This window comes from Meleagris gallopavo, chromosome 1 (genome assembly GCF_905368555.1).
Source record: "Meleagris gallopavo chromosome 1, MGAL_WU_HG_1.1, whole genome shotgun sequence".
In the NCBI taxonomy this organism is placed as follows: Eukaryota; Metazoa; Chordata; class Aves; order Galliformes; family Phasianidae; genus Meleagris; species Meleagris gallopavo.
Window position 1 is genome coordinate 102,889,486 of NC_139404.1, and position 24,600 is coordinate 102,914,085.

Genomic DNA, 24,600 nt, shown 5'->3' on the forward strand with positions numbered 1-24,600 from the left:
CTGGTAACAAGTAACACTCCCAGTAAAACCTGACATTAAAACTAAATTATCATCGTCTTCTCCTCCATTTCAATTTCTGAAATAAAAAAAGTTGAAAGTGATGAGAGATTTAAGTGTTGCTAAACGAAATTCATTAAGGTACCAAAGTTGGACATGACTGCTGCGCTCTGCGCCCCCACTTGGGAGGACACTGAGCACAGAGCAGCCACCAAGGCTGAAGCCCAGACCTTGAGACAGGAATGGCTGGGAACAGCACAGTAAACCAGACAGCAAGGCCTCCCCATTTCTGCTGAATATGCAGAGCTTCACTGCAGCCCAGGGCTCTAACAGCAGTCCTCCTTTTGTTCCTTCACTCAGGAAATGGAAAATTAACTCTCACTTGATGGAGTGCCATGGTACATAAAGATAAGCAACCAGCCCAACTGTTCAGGGCTCCAACTGTAGTTGCCTCCAAACCCTTATCAGCCACAGCAACACTCACGAGGTTTTGTGCTCTTCCAGCCACCTCCCTATGACCCCCTCAAATGGGACTGCTTTGTATGTGGGATTTTCCTCACCAATCACATACAGGTGGTAATCCCACATACACACACTGCATTCTGCTGTGCAAACTCCAGCAGTTCCCTGCAGCGTGTGGAGGCAAAGCACGAAATTAAGGCACTCTGGAGTTTCTGCAGCAATCCAAAAATGCTACACAAACACCCTAAGGTGTACTGTGCACACACAGAGCAGGTTAATAAAGTATTGTTCAGTCTACGTAATGTTAGAAGCTGTAGCTTTAACAGACTGTGCAAATGGTTAAAATTCTCCTAGAGCAGGGGTTCATGAGGCTGTACAAAACAAACAGCTGCACAAACGTGTGATTAAGGAAGGAGAATGGAAGCTACCAGGAGGTCTAAAGTGTTTTCGGTGAGATGCATCCAAAGGCTTACCCAGCCTCCTGACAAGCACCACAGTGTTAAAAGGAGCTTTAATCTACCCTAGATCTGTATAAACAAAGATCATAGGAACCATCCTAACGCACCAGTCTGGGAAAGAGGAACGCAGGCATCATCTTTCACTTTGTAGCTTTCTGCTGGAGAGGAGAGAGGAAAAGGAAAGAGGGAAATGGAATAACCATGAACACCATGGTGGCTCGATGTGAAGAGGCCTGTTCCTTCTGTTACTGTGGGTCATCAGGATAATTAAATCCTTCATAACAGCCACCGAGCCGCATCAGAGAATGCGTACAGCAGCCAGCCAACTTCTTCAAGTTGCACAAAAGCACTGCTCGGCATTTTCAGGACAGATCCTGGCACCGCTCCTTCAGAAGCACCGCAGCAACACAGTGCAGAGCCACAGCATCTCGGGGACACTGTGGTCCCACCACGGCTCAGGCAGCTCCTGCTGTTTGGAGGAGTTGATGGAGAGGTCAGCCAGTCACTGCGCTTCTGCCTCCAGCTCACCTCCCCCGCTACAGTTTCTAAATTAATCTGGGTCTTTAAGCTTGTTGGCTTTTATTGCTCTTTCTTAAGAAAAGCACAGCTTTCACGCCACAAACTACAGGGCTAAAATTCCCAGACGAGTGCAGTAAGTACAGTTTGCAATTCGCCTCTGCTCTTACTCATCCGAGCGTACTCCCTTAAGTGACTCCTAAAACCTAGGGTAGGAAATGCACTTAGCTTCTCCTTTATTCTTCCTCCCCAAAACATTTTAATCCAAATGCTCCCGATGGCTACAGCCAGCAAACGGAGGGCAGATAGGAACAGCAGCTCTCACGTGCCGCAGGGATCCAGCCAAAGCTTGGAACTTTGCAATGGTTGTCCCGTGACCATGTAATACCTTTTCTCATAAAATAAGTCTAGCAAAAATACATCTAACTAATAATTGGAAACTCCCTGTTAAAATAATCACAGTGCTGTGCTTGGGCAGGGAGTGTTACAGCTTCCCAGGAGGCAGTAACAACCAAACACAACAGCCAGTGCCTCCTGGCAGGATCAGCTGCTCGGTTGCAACAGCACGTACCTGTTAGCACTGGCAATTTACAACTGGAAAATATTAGGAAGGGCAGATTAACTGCTACAATATGAAATTTCCATGCCTTCATTTTGCATTAACAGCTTCACGGTTAACAAAAGCTCCAGGGAAAAGCAGAAAAGAGATGAAAAAAAGAGAAAGCACGCTCCCCCTTATTCCGGACATGTCCAGGGCCAGGAGCATCCTTGGGAAGCCACACAACATCCCCTGCATGGCACCAGAAACAAGTGAGGCTGCCACACTTTCAAGCTGGGAGTTGGCACAGTGATGTGCCCTGGAGTCCCCAGACAGGCCTGAAGTCCCCTCCATACCACAACAGCCACTACTGGGCTGAGAGAGCAGTAAGAGGATAGGGATAGATAGCAACAATGCTGTCTATGCTCCTCCCCGCCTTCCCTACTCTTTCTTTCCCTGCAGAGTAGGGGTAGAGGCTTATGCATTGACCCTAAGCCTACAGACCTCCTGCCTACATCCCATCCTCACCAAGCCCTTGGCACAATGTCCAGATCAGCAACAGTGAAGTGGCAACTATTGAGAGCTGCCTCCACCTTATCAGATCACAGGCACCACAGGGGTTGGTGAAGGCCGTGGGGAAAACCCCAAACCTTCCATCCGAGGGCAAGCTCATTGTCAGCCCAAGGCATGGGACCAGGCTACACGAAGATGCCACAGTGACGGGCCACCCATCGCAATGCTCACGCCTCTGATCCAGCCTGCCGGTACGTAGGCAACCTGCACTTGTACTCACCTTGGCAAGATCTTTTTTTTTCCACAGGTCTAACAAGTCCTAGGTGAACACAGCAGCTCCAGGGAGTTCAGCATCACCACCTGCACAGAAGCACCTTGCAAGCAGAGTCTCCAATTCTCCCTCCATGCAGTCCCATCTGGCCCTGGCTGTTCCTCCTGCTGCTTCTCCTTACTTAGGAGGAGCAGAAGGAAGCTCGTGGATGCAGCTGAAGCTCCAATTAGCTTGCTGTGAGATGCCAGCGCTCTCCCCTGTAGGAAGAACAAACACAGAGCTGACATGTGCAGCCTCCAGCTTCGGTGTGGCGTTCCACTTGTGTTTTATGTAACCATTTATGACTGTTATTCAATCATGAAGGAGAGCTTACCATGGAAACTGCAAGGAGGTGTTTTGTTTAAGATACAAAGCACTTTTTAAGTAAGAGCTGTTCATCTCCCATATGCAAACACCTGAACTGCACTCAAGGCATCACATTTAGATGCATTTTCCAGACGACGGCTAGCCCTAGCTGGAAACAAAGACTTTCTCCCCACTCTCCCAGAGCTAAGGAGCCAGGTGAAGCAGGGGCACAGATCGGCTCCTTTGCGCTGCCATTATGCAGTTCTGAGGGAAATGCCATTTTTCTGCCGAGGTCCCTGAGGAGCATGTCAGCTCAGCAGGCTGCCAGCCTCCAGCAGTTCCCCAAAGCACTAAGCCTCTGGGATCGGTCCCGATTCTGCACGGTCCGAGGCCGGTCGGTAACGACCTAGTAATCCAATTAGGCAGCAGCATAGGCTGTCTAAAGAAATAAAACAAAAGGAAATGGGGGGGAAAAAAAATATAAAAAACAAGGCAGAAATTATGTCTAGAGCAAAGCGTATCCTCGTTATTCCCTTAATCTGCTGCTGCGAGCGGAAGCTTAGCTGGGTGCCCATGCGTGGGGAGCTGAGTGAGCTGCAGGCAACCCAGTTCACAGCCCAGCTGAGCTGTTGGTTGGATGCAAAGAGGCACAGGAGGGATGCCCAGGGCTTGGGGGCCAGCTTGGCTATGGCCAGGTTGCAGGGCAGCTCTGTGAGGCTCCCTTGCAGTTCACATCTCAATTGCACAACCACAAGGTGCTTTCCAGAGATGCTTCTAATGGAGCAAAAACACAAGAACCCACCCTTTCCGCTTTAAGGGCAAACCCCCCAGGAAATGAAGGGAAACGATTGTGCAAAGCTCTGCAAGAAACATTACAACTGCAAAAAAGGATTTCTGGTTACGGCGAGTGCTGTTCTCACACACCTAAGTGAGCACAAACTGAAACACGGAGCAAGAGATCTCAGGTGCTGATGGATTTGTTTGCGACTGTAAAAGCTCAAGAGCATCAAAACAATCTCCATACTGAAGGCCCAGGGTAAGGCACTGTCGTGGTTTACGTTGACAAGCGTTATCTGGGGTTTTGGTAAAAATAAAAGCAGAATGAAAGAACAAACCACATATATGCCATTGCTCTGGAAAATTGGCATTTTTAATAGGAAAGTAAATATAAGGCTTGCTTTAGATGATGATAGCTATCAGCATGTTCAGCTTTTAATGGCTTTGCCATTATCACAACAAAGGAGTACGGAGCGTCTTTGTTGAACTGCAGGAGTTAAAAACACACAATGTTCAACTTCTGAAGGGGAGTTTGGCAAACAAGAGGTGACAAGGACACAATTCTCCTACTGCTGATCTCCTGTCAAAGAATCATTAAGGCTGGAAAAGGCCTCTAAGATGACCTGATCCAACCACCAGCCCATCCCCACCACGCCCACTGCCCACGTCCCTCAGTGCCACATCCACACGGCTCCTGAACACCTCCAGGGACGGTGACTGCACCACCTCCCTGGGCAGCCTGTGCCACTGCCTCACCGTTCTACAAATATCTTTAAGAGCATTTCAAGTCCGCAGAGACACCCACTTACTTTATATGGCCTGTAATACAAGTTTAATAGCAAGGTGTGATGAAGCACCAAGCCTCCATCCCTGCCTTAGCATAACGCTTTCCAGAACACCAGCAAAAAGCATGTGCCTTCACTACATACCCTGCAACACACCACAAGGCATCTCTCGCCAGAGAAAAACTGCTCGTCGTGGCTGTTTGCAACTCCACCTGGGAGCACCCAGGATCCTTTGGGCAAGGGAAGAGCTGAAGAGGCTGCACTGTTATATAACCACAGAAGAGTGTAGGCTGGAAGGGGCCTCAAAGCCCACCCAGCCCCAACCTGCTGCTATAAGCAGGGCTGTCCCCCACCAGCTACGGCTGCCCAAGGCTCCATCCAACCTGTCCACCTGGCCCAGGCAGGCACAAAGCTGCTGAATCCCCATCCAGAGAGCAACCTATTTTGCAGGAAACAAAATATTTTTCTATCCTCTCCATGGGCAATTAGCAACACAAGCTTGAAACGTCAAAAGCTGACTCTTAATTACTGAAGTCAGCACTTAATGACTCCAATTATATTTCTACTGATTTCTGAAAATTGGATTCTCCACTACACTTGCTGTATTTAAATTAGTTTCTTACCTAATTTGCAGTAATTATACTTTGACAAACCAAATTAAAATACAGTTGATTTCTCAAATCCTACTTAAAAATAGTGGGGATTTAAGAACAAAAATGTTGCAAGCCTGCCACCATCCACATCTTCATCGCCTTCCATTCAGAGCTCAGGAGTCCTGGAGTTAAAATGATGAGAGAGATGTCAAGGACATCTTTGCTAAATGCCACAGAAAGGAAATGGTGTTTTAGGTCTGTGACACGAAATCAATTTCTTAACCCCCTGTACCACAAGCATTAGCTTGTCTTACCGCAAAAATCAAGGCCAGGTTGGATCGGGCCCTGGGCAGCCTGAGCTGGTGGGAGGCAGCCCTGCCCACAGCAGGGTTGGGGCTGGATGGGCTCTGAGGTCCCTTCCAACCCAAACCGTTCTGTGATTCTATGAGAAGAGCTGCTCTGCTGGGGCCTGCCACCATCACTACCAAGAGGATTTCAGCAGCAAAGTGACAGCGGCTGAACATAAATCCAAACACTTCTCTCAATTACTACTACACTGCTGCATCTGACCCACATGCTGAGACCACAGTACCTACATCTGGCACCAGAACTTGTCTGAGGGATAAGCATGGCTTCTGCAAAGCAGACCCTTTAGGGGATGCTTATCCTTTATTAGGAAATTATTTGCAGGTTCTAGTGCACAGTTAATGTAAGCAATGGAAAAGGACAAGAGAGCAGGCAGCATATTCTCAGGAAATCAAGCAACCAAGGAAAAGAATCCATACAAATATTGTATTTGGGGAAAAAGCTCTACATGCACTCACTTCAGATAACTCAGATTGCTTTGATTTCTCCCACAGGACAATACCCCTCCACACATTTTTTCTCCAGAAAGAGGAAATAAAAAACAATATGTCAGACCCCAACTCCTTTGCCAATCCCAAAGCTAAAACACGCAGAGCTTATACCATCACACTGCAGCAGCCTGAACACAGCCACAGGAGCTGCCAACCACCCACAGGAACAATGCCAAACCCGAGATGCCCACATTGGCACGGCTGACACCATCACAGTTCAGGCAACCACAAGCAGCGAGCCTCAGCATCAGATAAATTAATCCTAGTGCTTGCAGGACTGGTTCCTAAAGGAGATACAGAGACCAGCATGTCACGTCTTCCTCGAGCTTCTTACAGCATCAAAGGAGACAAAGCAAACCTCCTACACGTGTGCAGGACACTTAGTCAGAGGCAAGAAAGGGGACACAGATTTACAGGGCCACACTTCCACTTCGGCACAGGCAAATAACACACCAGTGCCACACTACTTCTTGCAGTAATTGTTTTTCGCGGTGTTTGTTTCTGCTATATTTTTATCTTCATCCTCTGCAGCTACCCGTTACTCAGCAGTGGTAGTTGGATTTTATGCTCGCATATGGTTTAAAGGGGGAGGGCTGTTTAATGTTCCCTGTATGTAAATAACGACATGCTGGCTCAGCCCCTGCTGTGCAAGCAGAGAACGATTAGGCTATAAATCTCGAACGCAGGAATGTGTCAGGCCGGCTTTCATCCACCTATCCATCAGAACTCACTCCTTGCTACACTTCCCATCTCCCCCTCGCCCACCGAAGCCCACTGCTTTTAATGAGCACATACAGCAGCAGGAGGCAGCAGCCCAAGAAGGGGGACACCGACTGACAACACCGCACTGCCAGGTGCCACCACTGTCAGGCATGGGACATGGAGCATGGAGGACAAATGTTGAATGATTTGGGTTCTTACCCGATTTACGGCATAGCTCTGGTGCTGTTCCTCAAAACCAACTCATGTTTTCAATGTAATTTATCGTCTTTTTAATATAGCTGACAGCATTCATTTCCAATCAAAGCTCACATGCCAAGCACATTAAAACCATTTTATTTTTGCAAAAGCAAACGCCATGAGAGCCAGAAGCAACATGAATGTAACCACTAGCATTCCCAGCTTTTTCAGTGTCGGAAACCAGCACACAGAATGGCCAGCTGAACTCTCTAAGGTGCAGAAACACTCTTTAAATAAATAAAAGATAATTCACTCTTCAGACAGTCCTCCCTCCTGGCTGAGGAAGGTTCAGTGGGCATCGTGGTGATGGGTTGGTGATTGGACTGGATGATCTCAGAGGTCTTTTCCAAGCTTAATGATTCTACCATTCTAGGCACAGCAGGCTAAGAGCAGCATGGGTGGCTCTCCCTCACCACCACTGCTCCCAGGTCTTCCCCACTGCAAGCAGGGAAAAGCAGAATACTCACACTGACTCTCAACTATACTACAGGCACATACAACTATCACATACAAACTATCAAGCTTGGGCATAGCCTTTCTGTTGTAAGTAGACTTCAGAGTGACAGCAAGATTCAGAAGATGCTCCAAGTCAACGCTGCAGCATGAGGACAGGAGGAACCACCCCACTGCTCAAACTTACCTTCTTCTGTACTGAGCCCAGTTGGCCATTTCAGTGCCCCATGGTTCCCCAGGAAACAAGGAACCCTTGTCCAGCTCCAACTCCAGCAACTGATTTGGCCTCAAGTTACACCAGGGAGGTTCAGGTTGGGTATTAGGAAGAATTTCTTCCCAAAAAGAGTGGTGAGGCACTGCCCAGGGAGGTTGTAGAGTCCCCAGAGGTGTTCAATAACATTTAGATGTTGTAATGAGGGACATGGTTCAGTGGGAAATACTGGTGATAGGCAGACAGCTGGACTGGATGATCTTGGAGGTCTTTTCCAACCTTGGTGGTTTTTGATTCTGTGATTCTGTGATTCTGCTGACCTACAGTTATCCAACAGCTTTGGCAACTGATAATGGACACCATTTCCAATGCTAGCAAAATGAAGAGTGTTGTGCAGCACTGCCCTGCATATCGATGATTCTTAATGACATCTAAAAGCACCTGCAAAATCTCAAGTATGGATTTCACCACTTTGTCCTGTGCTAGGCAGACAGAAGCTATAAAGACACAATGGTGGTAATGTATGTTTAATGATTAAAACAGACAGTAAAGCATTCATTAAGACATCCTCTTACTCTCGTGAAAAAGAACGCTAAGGTGATTTTCCCTTCGACCAGTGACAGCAGGTCAGTAAGATGAGGAGTAATATTAGTCTGAAAAGGAGCTTTTAAAAACATATGTATGTAAGTTGGCAGTCAATATGCCTATTGAGAAAAAGCAGGAAAAAAGTCAAGGAAGTGAAGGAAAAGAGCTGCCCTCTTGCCCATGACTCTTTCAGCTTTGGACAGAGATGGAAGGAGAGTCCTCGGGGGTACAAATCACCTTCGGGAAAGGCTCCTGGGACTCAGCCTTTCTTGGGAGCTGCTGAAGAGGCATTCTCAGTTCATCTCTATTTCCCAAGTTTGGCAAAAAGACTGGGGTGGGACAAGGCTAAAAAGAAGGGTTAATTAAACAGACAGAAAAGAGCAAACAGGCAAGAGCCCTTAGAAATTGATTAGACAATAAAAGTAAATGACTTGGCAAAACAAGCTTGATTTCATCGCCAGAGTTATAAAAACATCTAAGAGATAGAGTGCTGCTTTTGTGATCGATGTTCTCATTCTATGTACCCACAGAAGTTATAGGTACTGGGACATTTACTGGGGTAAATGAAATCACAGTCAAGTCACCTCCTTCTCTTCTCTGTGAAAGGAAATAGTGCTGCCAAGGATCCCTTTCTCCAGAAAGCAAAGCACCACCAAGGACTTAGGAAAATGCTAACGTTGCCAAAATAAAGCTCAGAAAAATATATCCATCAGGCTCATATGGCATTTGTTGCTTTCTTGTCTGGAAGAACAGTATGCAGCGAGGTGACCAGAATCAGAAAACCACCTTCTCTCCCCTCCCCACACTTCTGCTCTATAGCTAGCCTCCATATTTTCCACTCCCTCATAGAGATCCATTTCCATCCACGTGGGAATCTGCACAGCCAGGGGAAGGCCCAGAGCCCTGGGAAGAGCTGCACGTGAAATATAAATCACACCAGTGTTACTCAGCCGATGGCCATCTAATCCTTCTCTTGTAATACACTGGCAAAGAAAAGAGACTTCGGTTCAATTTCATAAAATTGAAATCTTGAGTCATCTCGTTGGTGAGGTCAGGATTACAAGTAGTGTAAATTTACTCACCACCACCATAAATCCGAGCATCGTAATGCTGAACTATGTCAGTTGCTGGAGCACGGTGCTGTAGACTGCTCTGCATTTTTAACCTTGATTGTACATAACTGTTAATCACTGACCCATTCTTAGGCAGTCCCAGGCTGGAGTATGTTGCTAAGCAACCCATTTTTGTTCCAGATACTTTTTAAATCTAGTTTAGAAATGGCCAAAAGTCAACAAAATGAGTACTGAGACTGCTGTGACAGATCTGTGATGGAGGTGTGAGCATAGGAAGCAAGGGAGACTCAACTAATGCCTTGCCCTAAAACGTAATGACATAATAGCATCCAACACCACTTTGCTGTGCTTCAAAAGCCCTTAAAGAAGCCTCTATACCACTGAAGCCCCTTACACACTTCCTGACCTGCAGAATTAATTGCCTCTTGCTTTGAACGAGTTCCTGCACATACCACGTGCCCCCAGCAGGAGAAGACAGAGGTGACAAGCAGGATTTCTTGAAGCCACTGTAATTGCAACTCACTGGGACCCAGAGTCATTTTCCCGGTCTACAAGCCCCCAAGTTATGGCAAGCCCAAAAAATGCAGTCCAAACTGAGCCTGCGAATCACAGAGAATGTCCTCCAGAACAGCAGCACCATGCAAGCAAGAGGAAATTTTAGAAGTACAGTTTTATTAGGGGAAAACACACTGTTCTTAGGAAGCTGATGGGAACATATTTACTCTCCCAGCCAGAAGTGCCAGGGCTTTTTGTAGAACGGTGATGAGAAATAATCAGGTAGAATCAATCAAGCAGAGGGCAGAAATAATCAAGTACAATTTTGTGTGTATGTGTTGCTGCAGAGCGCTCTCTCCAGAGCCTGCAGGGATCTCTGCTCAGGGATTTTGTCCTTCTGGCAAGTGGAAAAGGGATGGCCATGGGAGGATGAAGAATCCAGCACTTCCACAATCACAGAATGGTTTGGGCTGGAAGGAAGCTCAAAGCCCACTCACCCCAACCCCTTTCCTGTGGGCAGGGCTGCCCCCCATCAGTTCAGGCTGCCCAGGGCCCCATCCAACCTGGCCTTGAGTAACTCCAGGGATGGGGCATCACAGTTTCTCCGGGCAGCTGTGCCAGTGCCTCACTGCCCTCTAAAGAAAGAATTTCCTCCTAACATCTCACCTAAATTTCCTCTCTTTTAGTTTAAAGCCATTCCCCCTTGTCACATCACCATCAGGCCATGTTAAAAGTTGATCCCTTTCCTGCTTATAAGCCTCCTTAAGTAACGAAAGGCAGAAAGACTCAGGTCTACTTTTCTTTTTTCCCCTTTTTCCCTCTCCCTTTCCTTTCTTTTTTTCCCTTTTTTGTAAAATGCTTCAGAAAAAGCAACTGTACCATGTCATCTCAGAGAATTACGTCCTCCTCACTGTGGTATTTTCATCATCTCATTAACAGCCACTGTGGTATATTATCCTCACAGAAACTTGGGTTTTATCCTGTAGAAATCAGTCACAAAAACACTATGAATTAAACAGAAGAAAGAATGAACAGCCACGTTAATTGTCAAGGAACTGGAAAAGTTTCAGGATTAGGGAGGAATATGCAGACAGGAAAGCGCCAAAGTTCTGCTTTTTCTGCTGCCTGCCACCTGACCCTTTTTTTTTCTTTTTTTTTTTTAATAAAACCTACTAGTGTAAATTAGACCTTTATGATTAGGTTCATAAAGCATCTGACCAAGTCAGTAAGAGACTGTGGCTACGTGCCAGAGTGAAGGCTAAAGCAGCTGAACATATCCTGTGTTCAGAACTGCGCCCATTCTATACATCGATGCAATTATGCCCTTTATTTAAACTCTAAGACCAGCCTAACACAACAAGCAGCAGTGTGAACAGGCACAAAAGCCACCAACAGAGGCCAAAGGGGTAAAACAGAGCAGACCACCCACCCAACAGGGCTCCAGCTGGACACACAGCATCAGTAGGGGGCAGAAAGGACATAGGTACCGTGGGTGCCCCACGCCAGCATCCCCTCACTGTAGGGTGGCCCTGAGGTAGCAGGAGCGATGGGGAAGTTGTGTCACCCTCCTGAGCATCACACAACCACATGCACACTCAGCTCTGCAAATGCTCGGTGCTTTCTTCATAACCTCGTGAAGGAATTGCAGTAATATTATTAGCTGGGAAATGACCAAGCGTGATGAAGTCGCATAAAACCAGGGGCCCCAAGAGCAACTTGACCACTTCTTTTCAGACTGTTTCTGGTGGTTTGCTATAAAGGGCGTACAGCCTGAACTTTCTCTGCTAGTGTCAGGTCTGAGTGAGCCGTTTATCCCGCTCGGTGACACTCAACCAAGTTATGCTGCTTACAGATTGTCACTGCCTCATCCGTCATTCCAGGCAACACGTCACCATTACCTCCAGCTGACCCCCGAAGTGAAGGATTGTTTCATGAAAAATACTGAAGCCGGTTTATGGCAATCTGCCCTCCAGACAGACAGACAGACCTTGCGCAATGCCACGTCGCATCCCAAGACCCGCCACCGCCCAGTGGGAGATAAGCACCCGCAGCACGGAGAAGGTGACAAGCCAGGAACGCAGAACTAGTGACTCCATCAAAGTGGATGGGATTAAAAAACAGCGCTTCCACCAGTTCTGCAGAGTGAGAACTAGAGACGATCGGGTAGGAAAACTTGCCAAATAAAACTGCTGGGAGCCGGACTGCTCGCTGTTCACTTTTGCAAGCACAGCTTCTAGGAAAAGAAAACAAACCCCTTTTGGTCCTCAAGCACAAAACCTGTCCTCAGCTCTATACTCTGACCGTGCACTGGGACTATGCTGCTCCCTACCCCACATGTGCGTCCAGGCAGGCACCAAGCAGGCACTGCTGCTTGAGACCAGCACTTCCTTCTCCTCTCCCTCATGCCCACTGTATGCAGACAAGTAAGTGTATGCTGGTGGTGCCGCCTCTCCAGGGTGGGGGAAGACACCCAGCAGTGTGCCCAATAAGGCCAACGGCATCTTGGCTTATATCAAAAACCGTGCAGCCAGCAGGAGCAGAGTGGTGATCATCCCTCTGTATTCAGTTCTAGTAAGGCCACACCTTGAGTGCTGTGCTCAGTTTTGGACCCCTCAACACAAGAAAGGCTCTGATGCCCTCGAGCATGTCCAGAGAAGGGCAATGGAGCTGTGATGGGTCTGGAGCACACATCTTAAGGGGAGCAGCTGAGGGAACTGAGATTGTTCAGTCTAGAGGAGGCTCAGGGGAGACCTCATTGTTCTCTACAGCCACCTAAGAGGAGGCTGTGATGAGGCAGGGGTAGGCCTCTTCTCCCACGTAACAGCAATAAAAGGAGAGGGAACAGCCTCAAGTTGCACCAAGTGAGGTTCAGGTTGGGTATTAGGAACAATTTTTTCTCAGCAAGAGCAGTGAGGCAGTGGCACAGGCTGCCCAGGGAGGTGGTGCAGTCACCGTCCCTGGAGGTGTTCAAGAGCCGTGTGGATGTGGCACTGAGGGACGTGGGCAGTGGGCGTGGTGGGGGTGGGCTGACAATTGGACTGAACCATCTTAGTGGTCTTTTCCAGCCTTAATGAATCTGTGTTCCTCATCCCCCCTTCTGCCCCGTGGCACAGGAACACACATAGGACAGTATGGAGAGATGAAACGGCTGCTTTTGTGTTCAGTGTCCTCAGGTGCAGTAGCCTCAAGTTTCCAGAGGGCCATTAATCCATCACACTTTGTCTATGAAATTCATACAAATTATTTTTATTCATAACTGAGGTCTGTAAATGTGGAAATTATCATTTTCAGTGCAAAATGAGACAGAGCAGAAAAACAGAGAATAGCAACAGCTCTCTGCACAAATTGGGAGGAACTGTTTGGGGGTTTATCTCGCAGCAGCTTTAGGTCACAGCATAAATTTCAGCATCACTGACAAGCTGTTCAGGCCCAGCCACAGGAAACCTTCCCATCTCAGGTGCCAAGCTAATCCCCAAACTCAAGTGCCCTCAGCTGTGTCCAATAATCCCCCTGACCTGCCAATACAAGCACACCTGCAGGAAACCCAGCATTTCTTTCTCACTTGGCTCCTCAGCTGGAAAACAGGCTGATGGAAACACAAAAGAACTGCTCCTTGTCATATGCATGGAGGCTCACCTTTCCATTCAAATCAGGATGCAGCAAAAGAGAGAACATACAGGGAAGCAGATGGCCCTGCGCTGAACACAAGGCACAGTTCACTGGAGGGATTGAGAGTGAGGCAGGGAGCAGGACTGAGCAAGCTGCATATCAATGCCACCACAGAATCCAGTCCCACTGTAACACATCCTACAGCAATAAGCACTGCCTCATCAACTCAGAAGGGAAACATTCTAGAAAGCTTTTTTGCTTTTTGTTCCAATGGCAAAGCAGCATCAGAACGAGCAACGAGAAAGATGACAGATTCAAAAACAACTTCTTCCCATCCTTGACAGCCCACTGATGCAGACAGCAGCAAAACCTAAAAGAGCAAAAGGATCTTTCCTCCCTTATACTAACCCGGTGTTTTGCTTGATTGCAAAAGGATATTCAGGCTGACACCGTGCTAGGGAGTGTGGCAGCATACAGTTATACAAAGAGGCTGGCAAACAGACATGTTCCAGGACACCACCACCCAGCTAGGCAGCCAGATTGCAGGAAGAGCAATGGCTGTGATGAAGCTACACAATGAAGACAAGGTTAATACATGAGACCTCTCCGATTCTGCACAGCCAAATATAATTACATGTGAACTACAAGAAAGTTTTAGCGCTGCATCCTCACCCTCAGGCACCCTCACATCTGGCTGAAGGCTGCCGATGCCCATGCTGGCAGGACACACAGCATGAGGCTCCTCACTTGAGCCCCTTGGGATCCGCTCTTCCCTTGGCAAGGGAAAACCACCGAGCCGAGTAACAGCATGGCGTACTGGCTGCTGAGAAAGCAGGCACTGAGAAGATCAAGAATACGGATAGCAGGAACAAGAAGAACCGCTCCGTCTGGTCTCTCCTCCTCAGGCACCCATCGCTGTGAACCCACCGTCTTGGCGAATCCAACCAACTGGTAAGTCCCCTTCTGCCACTGATGCACTAAGGATGCAGAACCTCAGTTAAGGACCCACGTCTCACAGGCTGTCAGAGCCCATGCTTCAGCTCTGCAGGCCCTCGATGGGCTGCTGTTCCATAAACACAGCTCAGAGGGAGCACTTCCAAAATGCCTGCAGATACGCACGCAGAGGTATACAAGCGAGGGCCAAAAAACTGCACTATTTTGGAATACCCGAGTTTTAAAACCTGCAGCTTATTTCTTCTAACATATCTATTACATATAATGAAAACACAGCTACTTTTTCCACTTCAGCTAGAGCTGTTCCACATTGCATGTGATAGCTCAGGTCCCACACAGGCCAAAGCACACGCATTAGATATTTATGCACAGTCTTTATTTACAAGCCATGAGTGTAAGAGTTAAGCAGATGCCCAAATCTCAGCAGGATGGTGGTTGGTGTTTCAGTGCCGTTTCCAAAGGAGCTTACCTCTATACCTCTGGACTGAACTATGTGATTTTGTGAGGCAGCTCGGTTTGATGCCAGCATCAAGACACCATAAAATGAAGAGGTAAGTGAAACAGGCTGCCCAGGACAGTGGCCACAGCCCCAAGCTGATGGAGTTCAAGAAGTGTCTGGGCAATGCCCTCAGAATATGGTGATTTTTGGGTGGTGCTTTGTGGAGCCTGAAGTTGGACTCAGTGATCCTTGTGGGTCCCTTCCAACTTGGGATAGACTATGATTCTCCAGTACTAAGAGTGAAAAGGGGGATACACCATAATGCACGGGTGGTCCAACCTTTGTGCTTGCCTGAGCCACGCTGAGTGAAGAGGAGTCGTCTTGGGCTGCTCATAAAATAATATTACATAGTTTTGTTAATTATATACATTACCTGTTTCTTTAATATTTTTCAATAAAACATAGAAGAGGGCAACAAAAACACAGAACTAGTGGACTGAACACATATGCCAGATGTACCCTGTTACAACTATGATGAAAGCAAAAAGACTGTCCAAAAAGTCAGTGGTATTCTTGCTTGCAAACATTTCTATGTTGAAGATCCCAAGAGTCACAGCCACTAAATAAATTTAAATATGACCCCACTTTGGCAAAACACCTCTCATCCTCCACTCCCACCACATAAACCCAAAGACGTGACGGGATACTGCCAAGCACGGCCACTCACAGACCAGCCTCACAGTCCTCCAGCTTGCCACAACACAGCAAAAACCTTTGGGACACGCAGGAAACGAGCGACAGACAGAACACCCAGATTTTGTTTGCACATTTGTTGTTTCTCTTAATACCAGTTAATCCCAACCATGTGAGCTTCTGCTTGCTCAGAGACCCGGTGAGCCCCCTGCTTGGTCTGGGTGATGCAACAGTGCTGCCATCCAAGCAGCAGCATCAAGCATTGGATATGGGCCCCCAGAAGGAAAGGGATCACAGCAGAACTGTTGCCTTCAAAATCAGAAACCCAAAACCCAAGCAACCTACCATTGCTAAGTAACGTGTACACAAAGCACTCAAGTACAACAGGCTTGAAAAAGGCAGTTTCTTCATTAGCATCACTTTTGTCAGCAACGGGATGCAAAAAGCAAAGCCACATTCTGCAAACCACCTTCACCGAACAACACATAGCACATAACGCTCCATAAATGCCACTCTTCAGCTGGGGATCAAATGCTTGTCATCTAATGAGCATTCCCAAACCAGAGCAGGCAATGACCACAAAACAATTACACAGAATAATACTGGAAATTCCCAATTAGGTATAGCATATAAAAACGCTTCAAAGAAGAAAAAGAACTCAAGAAAAATACTAATTACATACTTTCACACTGCTGCAGACATTACTTATTTAAGGGAAAGCATTTCGCTGGAAAACATGTTTGTTTTAATTATATAATTCTGACCTCATCCACAAACAAAGCAATGGAAAACGCCAGAGAGGGGCTTTTAAAACAGAGCCCAGTCAAGGAGAAGAATGTGTGAAGGTAATTAATGCTTTTTTGCAGTCTGAAAGGTATTTATCATTCGGTTTTGCCCACGGGAAATAAACACTGTCACAGTGTGATAATACACTGTAACAGAGTAAAATCCTTTCCTGTCCCATCCTCACTGCTGCCTGGGGAAAAACCTCTGCCTGTGCATGAAAGAAGAGTGGGGAGCCCCAGGGCTGGGTACTGCACACCCTCAGCCGGAGCCACGAGGTCCCCGGGCTGCTCCTGGGAAGCTCCTTGTGTGGCTTTCAGTCCCGTGCCCATCCCAGAAGGGCCAGCACAGCTGCTTGTGCCATTGCAGCCAGAGGTCATGCTGGTGTGCCGGGAAAAAGAGGCTGGATATGGCTGTTCCAGAGCAGAAAGCCATCTTTAAGTATAAAAACTTGTTACTTCAGCTTTGTTTGCATGCAGCTGAAGCATCCCAAGGTGCTGGGGGTATTGGCACAAACATCAAACTTGCAGAGTCGCATCAAACACGTCAGCAACTGGACGAGTCGGATCACTGAGACCAATGCCCGCACTGGCAGAGCACAGTGCCAACCCAACTACGAGCACTGGGATCCAAGGGAAGGGGATAGAAAGAAACAAGGAAAAAATCAGACAGATACACAGAGAGCTAAGAAGAAAGCTCCGTGGGCAATTAAGAAGAAAATGTAAAACTTCACATCAGAAGAGAAATCATCATCCAGGCTATTTTATTCCATTAATTTTTAAGCAGCGTTACCCACTCAAGTAAATTATCAGACAGAGAATTTATATTTTTAGTCTTTTGAAGCAAGCCTTCTTCTGCGAAAAGGAGAACCAATCTCACAGCAATTCATCCACGGTGGAAAAAGAAAGAACTTCCCTCCCTCACACAGTGAATTCAGCAGCAAAACTCTACAAATATTGCAAACCAGTTCCAGAAGTACACGTGATTTAAAAGGAACTCAGAAGCCGAGGCTTAAACCAAGCTATTAAAGTCAAATACTATCACAGTAAAGTGTTCAGCAGTAGAATATGAGAAGTTCCCTTTTTTTCCCCCCTCTGATCTGTAACTATGCCTTAGGACAGCCATGAGGTATCTGATGCTGGTTTCTCTCCCATGGAGATGCCCCCACGTTGGTCAGCAACCCAATATCCACATGCTTTCTGTCAATGTAAGTGTCCATTGCACAGCTGCTTCCTCTTCTCAAGCCCAGTGCCCAGCCCAGCTCAAACTCGTGTTTTCATTCGCACCAGATACAGCACCAGGTGGCTTCTCCAGTGACAAAGCTGGAAGTTTCTTCTGTCACACAAGGCCTCCTTTCCTTGGGATCTGAAAACTGCATTGATCTCATTACTCAGAAATTTGAAAGCTAGGAGGACATCTTCTCTCCAGTGTTACAAAGGCCTAGCAGCATAGAGAAGATCAGCTCTCACTGTGAGCACTGCACGCTGTCGCAATTCTCCATCATCTGCCTTGCTTCGGAAGGGAACTGCTGCTGCCTAGGAAGCCAGGGAAACAGCAATTCCATAAAGCCACAACAGAAATGCAAAACTGAGCAACGGCAACAACGCACGCCAAAGATGTGTCCTGCTATTTCTGCACAAACGTCTTCTAAAAGGAAAAAGGAAAGAGCAACCTGCTGCTTAAAATAATTCTTCGGAGGCTACGTAAAATCCATCAATTCTTTGCTAAAAGGAAACATCCTGAATGAAGGAGAGGTCCCAGAGAGAAAACAAATAAACTCATCCCACAACTGCATGCCATTTACTCAAGGCCACTGTGATGAATGCACGCGAGCGGTCTTCACTCAGTGCCTCCCCTACGCTTCCAAGCATTCAACCCTTCTGCTCCTAACACTGAATAAAATAAATAAATAAAAAGAAACGCTCCGTGCATGAGTAACTCCGGATGTAAATATTTATTTAGGACTATTCTCATTGCTCCTGATGGGGGTCATCCACAGTGCGGAGCCATTCAGACCAGCTAGGGCAGTGAGAACGAGCCCCGGCCACGCTCCCTTCCTACCTCTGCTCCCGAGCGCTGGTTTGCATTACAGCACGGGACTTAGAGCAGCACAATTAAAGCGAGCCCAAACAATCCTATTATGGCGAGGCTGGCTAGCTTCATACAGATAAGCTTAAATTCATACTTAATTAGTTGCTTTAAGAATGCTCAACGGCCTCTTTCCAAGACTAAGTCCACAGAACTGGTGAGACCACCGGATGCGTTGCCAACAAATGGCAGGAAAAACAAAACCCATTCCTGCTGTGGACAAAGCCCTGAGCACCACAAGGGCCTGTCTGGAACAGCATCCCCCCAGCCACACGAGGGCTGCAGGCCAGGCAAAGGCTGCACTTGGCTTTCCAGGCACTGACCTGGAACAGAAACACCACAGATATCAGCTGCCACTAATACTTGTGTGTGTTAAATACGACAGAGGGGCTACTTTGTGCACTGCTCTTAACCACGTGGGACCCTCAGGCCACAAGCCTGACCCAGCTCTTGCACAAACAAGCACGGAGAGCGTGCCACGCTACATTCAGCTCCAAAAACAGCCAAAGAAGCTACTTGACCAAAGCGGCAGCAGGTTTACTTCAGGCCTTTGGAGTGCAAGCAGGTATTACAACCCGAGCACAAACAGAGCCTGAAGTGGCAGCAGCCTCTGATAACAAGAGATTAAAACAGATCCAAACAGCAGAACAAGCCTTGGAGGAATTTAAAGTAAGAAACCCAGGACCTGAGCACCACTTTGATGCCATTACAACTTCAGCTATGCAGATGATGGAAAGGTACTGGAGTCCGAATTCTCTTACAGATTTCTGAAAGCTTTACCTTACACTTTTAAAAGTTACACCAAAATCCCCCCTTTTGCATTTCAGTGATTTATCTACAGCAGAGGCTACTTCTGCACAAAGCCTCCTCAGCAATGCCCCTGCACTGCAGGATGGCTGTAAATGAAACAGGAATGGGAGACCCAATATTTTAACATCAACTATGAGAAACAGTATTTCAGATATAGAAAACATCAGCACAGGTTAACAAAAGAGAAAATCATTCAATAGCTTCAAAAGCTTAAAAAGGCAGAACCGCTCTGCTAAAGAAAGAATTTTAAAGGAAACCACCTTCTGATGAGTGACACTGCTGCATCTAACCTGAAAGACGAGATTTAAGGTTTGCTGGCCAGTGGGTGGAACTCCATTGATATCACATGTCCTGCCTGCTCACACGGAGCCAGAACTTGTTTTATGGCACTGCACACCATGACTTCAGCCTGCAGCTCACACTGGCTAGGAACAGTATGTCCCCAGTGAAGCATTAAGGTCTGTGGACTCAGTCAAACCTTCCATCTCAATATACCACTGAGTCGCAACAGCAATCGAACCAGTCTTGAAATATGTAATAGTGCATGCAAGAAATATGCTCCATTTGCTCTGGGAAACAGAGCAAATCCTGGCACTCCCTAATTCTTTCAGAAATGTGGTCACAGTCTCAAGAAAGAGAGGTGATTCCTGTGGCACTTAGCTTTCAGCACTTGGTAGGAGAAGGGAGAAAATTCAATCCACTTAAATGAGGATCCAAACATTGAGAGGGAAGGGAAGGTGCACCAGGAATCCCTGGAAGCAAAGCAATTAACAGATGGGGTGCAGTCAGGAGGGAAGGGAGCACCTCCTTTTAAAACAAGACAGGCAAGCATTTAATGGGCAGATACTGCTACAGATGTGAGATTTATTTACATGCCACAGTCAATTGGAGAGAAGGGAAAAAACAAATAAACCAACAACCCACATGCATCCCTTTCCTTTGCAGCACTTATGGCGTCTTTTGCATGGCTTGTGACACCATCAAGCAAAGGGAAAGCCCAAAGGACCCTGCAAACAGAAAGAAGAAAAGCTGGTCTTTCATGGGATAAAAGGAGAAGGCAGAGTATCTGCCCCAAAATACAAACAGGTTCAGGCACCTTCTCTTGAAAGATAAAGGCTGTTTCACGTATAATTCCTCCCACCATCTGAAGGCAGCTTTAAAGTACTCGGGGGGGGGAAAAAAGGAAGCATGCATCAAGAGAAGATTGTGCATTTGCATCGGACGCTTTGATGGCATAAACACTTCTGCATACCCACATTCATTAAAGTGATGATAATGGCTGCCACACACGAGTGCACACAGACTGCAGGCTCTGCCAGGCACGGCGTTCTGCCCGTGCCACAACCAGCTGCTTCGTCTCCTCCACACAGCTCAGGCTCACCAAAATCACTCTTCTCGCTTCTCTTTTGTCAAAACTGCACAATTCAGCTATCAGACTTCTCTCACTAAGCCCTACAGACTTCAGACCCAGTCCTCTCCTGCTGCAGTTTAAGCTCAAAGCAATTTTTGCAATAGCTCTCAAAATGAAGCAGTTTCAACACCAAGGCAGAACCAACAGCAGACAGCAAGAAAACAACTGAATGATGTGAAAAGTGATGCTCAGCACCATAGATCAGATAACAAACATGCTAGTACTGGAAGAAAAACAATCCAATTTTCAACAACCATCCCTAGGTAACTTTCAAAAATGCTTCGCAATTCTTACTACTTTGTTGAAAACCCTTGGAAAGTACACAAAATAGCTTCTGCTTGAGAGAAGGTACATACGCTTTGAATAAGACACCCACCAGCCCTAATGAGAGACTTTGTCTGTCGCAGACATGTTGCATCTTCATCACTTTCATCATTTCTCCCCCTTATGCCAGCCCAGGACGCACTCTCAGCAGCTGCAGCAGGTCTATTCAGCCAATTCTCAGCTGCAAGGATGCTATGTGTACAAATAGGGTCGCATAATGCAGATGCCTTCAGAAGACATCTACCCAGCAAGAATGCTGACAGTCTCCCCGTGTCTGCAGCTGGATGCTGAGAAAACACTTTGACGAGTCTTCCCCAGTTGAGAGAGGAACTGACACACAGTATGAGGCTTTCCAGCTCCAAAACCTGAGGTTATGTGGCCCAGAAGACAGCAGAATCAATAGGTCCCTCTCACCTTTTGGTAGTCTGTGTGCGTGTGCACACAGCACCAAACCTGGGCTTGAGGAGCTGCTGCTCTTTGGGTCTACAGCCTCAAGCAGAAGAATCTCCAACCCAGGACATCTGCATTACTCTGCTGCTTGCTCCCTCATGTGCTTGCCAGGAGGCACCATGCATGAGCTCTTCTCTCTTGCACCCAGCACAGGAGTGATCTCCTTGCAGACCGCAGCTTGGCTGTTCACTGACTCTACAGACCTTCAGCATTTGCAGCAGGCAACTCTCCAGAGGCACTTGGTACGCAGCCATTCTCACTGCACATGACAATTCCCATCGGGATGCCCTCACTCCCCCCAGGGAATTTGGTGAGGATTTCAGCTGCCTTGGATCCTGAGGGATCTCAACCAGTAGCAAAACTGTCCTCTTGGTACTGCTGTCAGCCCCTGCGGCATGCCAACAGGGCACAAATCATTCTAGAAGTAAGAGATTTTTTCTGTTTATGGTACAGTACACCAATGTCACTGCTTCTGTGTTTTTTTCCTCCCACTCCAAGGTGAAGCACACAAGCTGGGTGAGACCCAAGCCTTTCCAGCAGCGCAAGGTGGGGAACAGGGACTCCTAAAGCACAGTCACTCTTCCTATCACCCCATATTTCAAGGAGATTTGGGTGCTCTGCAGAAGTTAGGAACTTGCTTCTACAGCTGCACCAAGCTGACAGCTTTGTTTTTAAGAACAATGTGCAGTCATCTTTTCAGCTGCTCCCACTTCAGAGCAAAACAAGCAACAGGCAAAGTGCTGACAAAAAAAAGTCATTAAACTTGTAAGACTGCTCCATTTGAATGGAACAATCCCAGACAAAGAGAAGGAAGATATTATCCAGACAAGCCCATATTTCATGTCTGAGCTAACAGTCCAGATTAAGAAAATGAACTAAAGGGGCCAGGGCCAGAATGGCAGCAGAAACCTGGCTGCTCAGCAATGAATAGGCAAATGCACAAGCTCACCTCACTGGTGTTTCAGGTGCCCAGCAGCAGGAAGGGCACTCGCTGAGGCCAGGCTGGATGGGGCCCTGGGCAGCCCAACTGAGCGCCTGATCTGCTGGGTGGCAGCTCTGTCTGCAGCAGGGGGGCTGGAACTAGATGATCTCTGAAGTCCCTTTCAACCTCAGCCATTCTGTGATTCTAAGATTTTATGACTTGCTTTTCCATCCAGCAGTGGTCTGTACTTGTCTGACACAGCAGCCCCACACAAACCTGTGGGGAACCCAGGAGGAGAGGAGAAGCCCCCCAGCGTGTGGCCACATCCCTACACTTCAGGAGGCTTCATGGCATTAACAGCTTAATTCTTTTAAAAGGAAAGAAAACTAAAAGACACCACAAATCAGATGGGAACAGATGGAGAAGTAGATGGGGCTGGAGCAGGGGCTAAGAGAAGCTCTCTCCCCAACAGAAAAACAGAGACAGCTTATCTGTCGTAGCCCAGGGAGTCTCCTCTGAGAGAAAGAAGGGGATAAATGTCTTTTTGGCACTTAGTTAAAGAACGAGTTCCAACGTCACCTCTTCCACATGGCTCCTTGCTCTCCCCTGCGTGTCCCTCCCCCACCACCGAGGCAATGGGTAAGAACTCAAGCCAGATCCCAGCCCACAACATGAAGGAAAGGTGAGGGAAGGTTCTCCCATTACGTCAGTTGCTGGGCATTCAATCTGCCTTCGAGGCAAGACATGCACAAGCCTCAAAACTGTTTTTTTCCTAGTCCAAGAAGAGAGAAGGGCATTTATCAGGATTAAAATATAAAGAGCAGAAATGTGTTTCTTTTTATTTTATTAATTTACTGTTGAGGACAAATAGGCAAGGAAAAAGGTCTAAACCCAGAAACGAATCATAAGGGCCAGCACCAGTGTAACTCTGACCACCCAGGCCCCTCGAGGGGCCTACATCAGGTACACCCCCTCCTCATACAGTCTCAAAGGTACATCTCCAAACAGGCATCTCCCTCCTCCTCCCCACACCAGGCCAAGTTATGGCCTTCCAGTGAACAGAAATAGAAAAGATACTGAGTTTCCTCAGTAAAGCACCAGTCGATGTACCTTTGAAGTCGTAACACTCCATAAACATGTCGCAGGTTGTTTTTTTTTTCCCCCTGCCTAGCTGCTTCCCATAGGCTTGGAGCACCCAGAAATGCTCGTGTTAACCACAGACTGCCTGAGCAAGCCGAAGTGAGCAATGCAAGTAGTGAGCCCAAGTGCCTCACAGTCACATGCCTCAGCAACTGCCTGCAGAAAGCTGTGCACAGCCCTCTGCAGCTACACCGGGCCTTTAACATGGCAATTAATTCACCCCCGTTCCAAGGCACAAAAAGCTGCATCCACAATGTGGACACGGTCAGCAATGCAGTCTGTTTTTCTCTCCCCGGGCCTTTTTCCAGCCTAGCATGAGCCCCGCACACAACCTACACCTGTATGTACGTATGACGTGTGGCAGTGAAGCTGCCAGATTTCAAGTTCACATTCTCTGGAGAGAACTGCATACAGTCATCATAAAAAGTGGTGCAGCCCATCAGAAATTAAGTAAGAGGGGAAATCAGCAGTTGGATACTGCTGTACCTGGAGGATGCAGTCTCCTGTGCCTTGGAATGCGCTCACAAGGGTATGAAATCCCTTACACCACACTATTCAGCACAAGGCCCCTGTCCTCCTCCTTGTACGGCAAGCCACCAGAAAGCCCATATGAATTTCAAGGCATCATCATAATACACTAAAAAAAGAATGGGAAAAAAAACCAACAACATTTCCCAGGAATCCTAAAAATGCATCACATGCCCCAACCACAAACTACTACAAAGCAGCTGCAGCTGTTTAAGGAAAACACCTCTATTTGTGCAATAGGTTGAAACAGCGAAGCCCAAAGTAGCAGCAAGGCAAACCTTTTCTTGTGATGAAGCCACAATTCTTTCTTCAACTGTGGCTATGCTGGAGATGGATAGAGGCAGCCAGACAGCACCTGAGCAAGGCTCACCTTGGCTAGCTACTAGTTAGGCGGGTCAGAGCCATGGACTGACCAGAAGCCCACAGCCACCACAACCAGTAGCAGGGGCAAAGCAAAGCACTGGGCTTGTTCAGCCTGGAGAAGGCTCTGGATAAAGCACATTGTGGCCTTCCGGTACTTAACAGAGCTTATATACAGAAGAGAGATGGGCTTTCTACAC

The 24,600-nt window shown here is 47.3% G+C and overlaps 1 protein-coding gene across 6 annotated transcripts in view; it reads right to left on the reverse strand.

The window, feature by feature from the left end:
- TIAM1 (TIAM Rac1 associated GEF 1) overlaps positions 1 to 24,600 on the reverse strand; it is a 172,436-nt gene that overhangs the window by 139,014 nt on the left and 8,822 nt on the right. For 4 of the 6 annotated variants that reach the window (XM_085241793.1, XM_085241807.1, XM_085241798.1 and 1 more), the window contains exon 2: positions 2,765 to 3,012. The exons of the other annotated variants lie outside the window; for them this stretch is intronic. The gene's annotated coding sequence lies outside the window, so the exon portion shown is untranslated. The remainder of the gene's footprint in view (positions 1 to 2,764; positions 3,013 to 24,600) is intronic. 6 annotated transcript variants of the gene reach the window in all.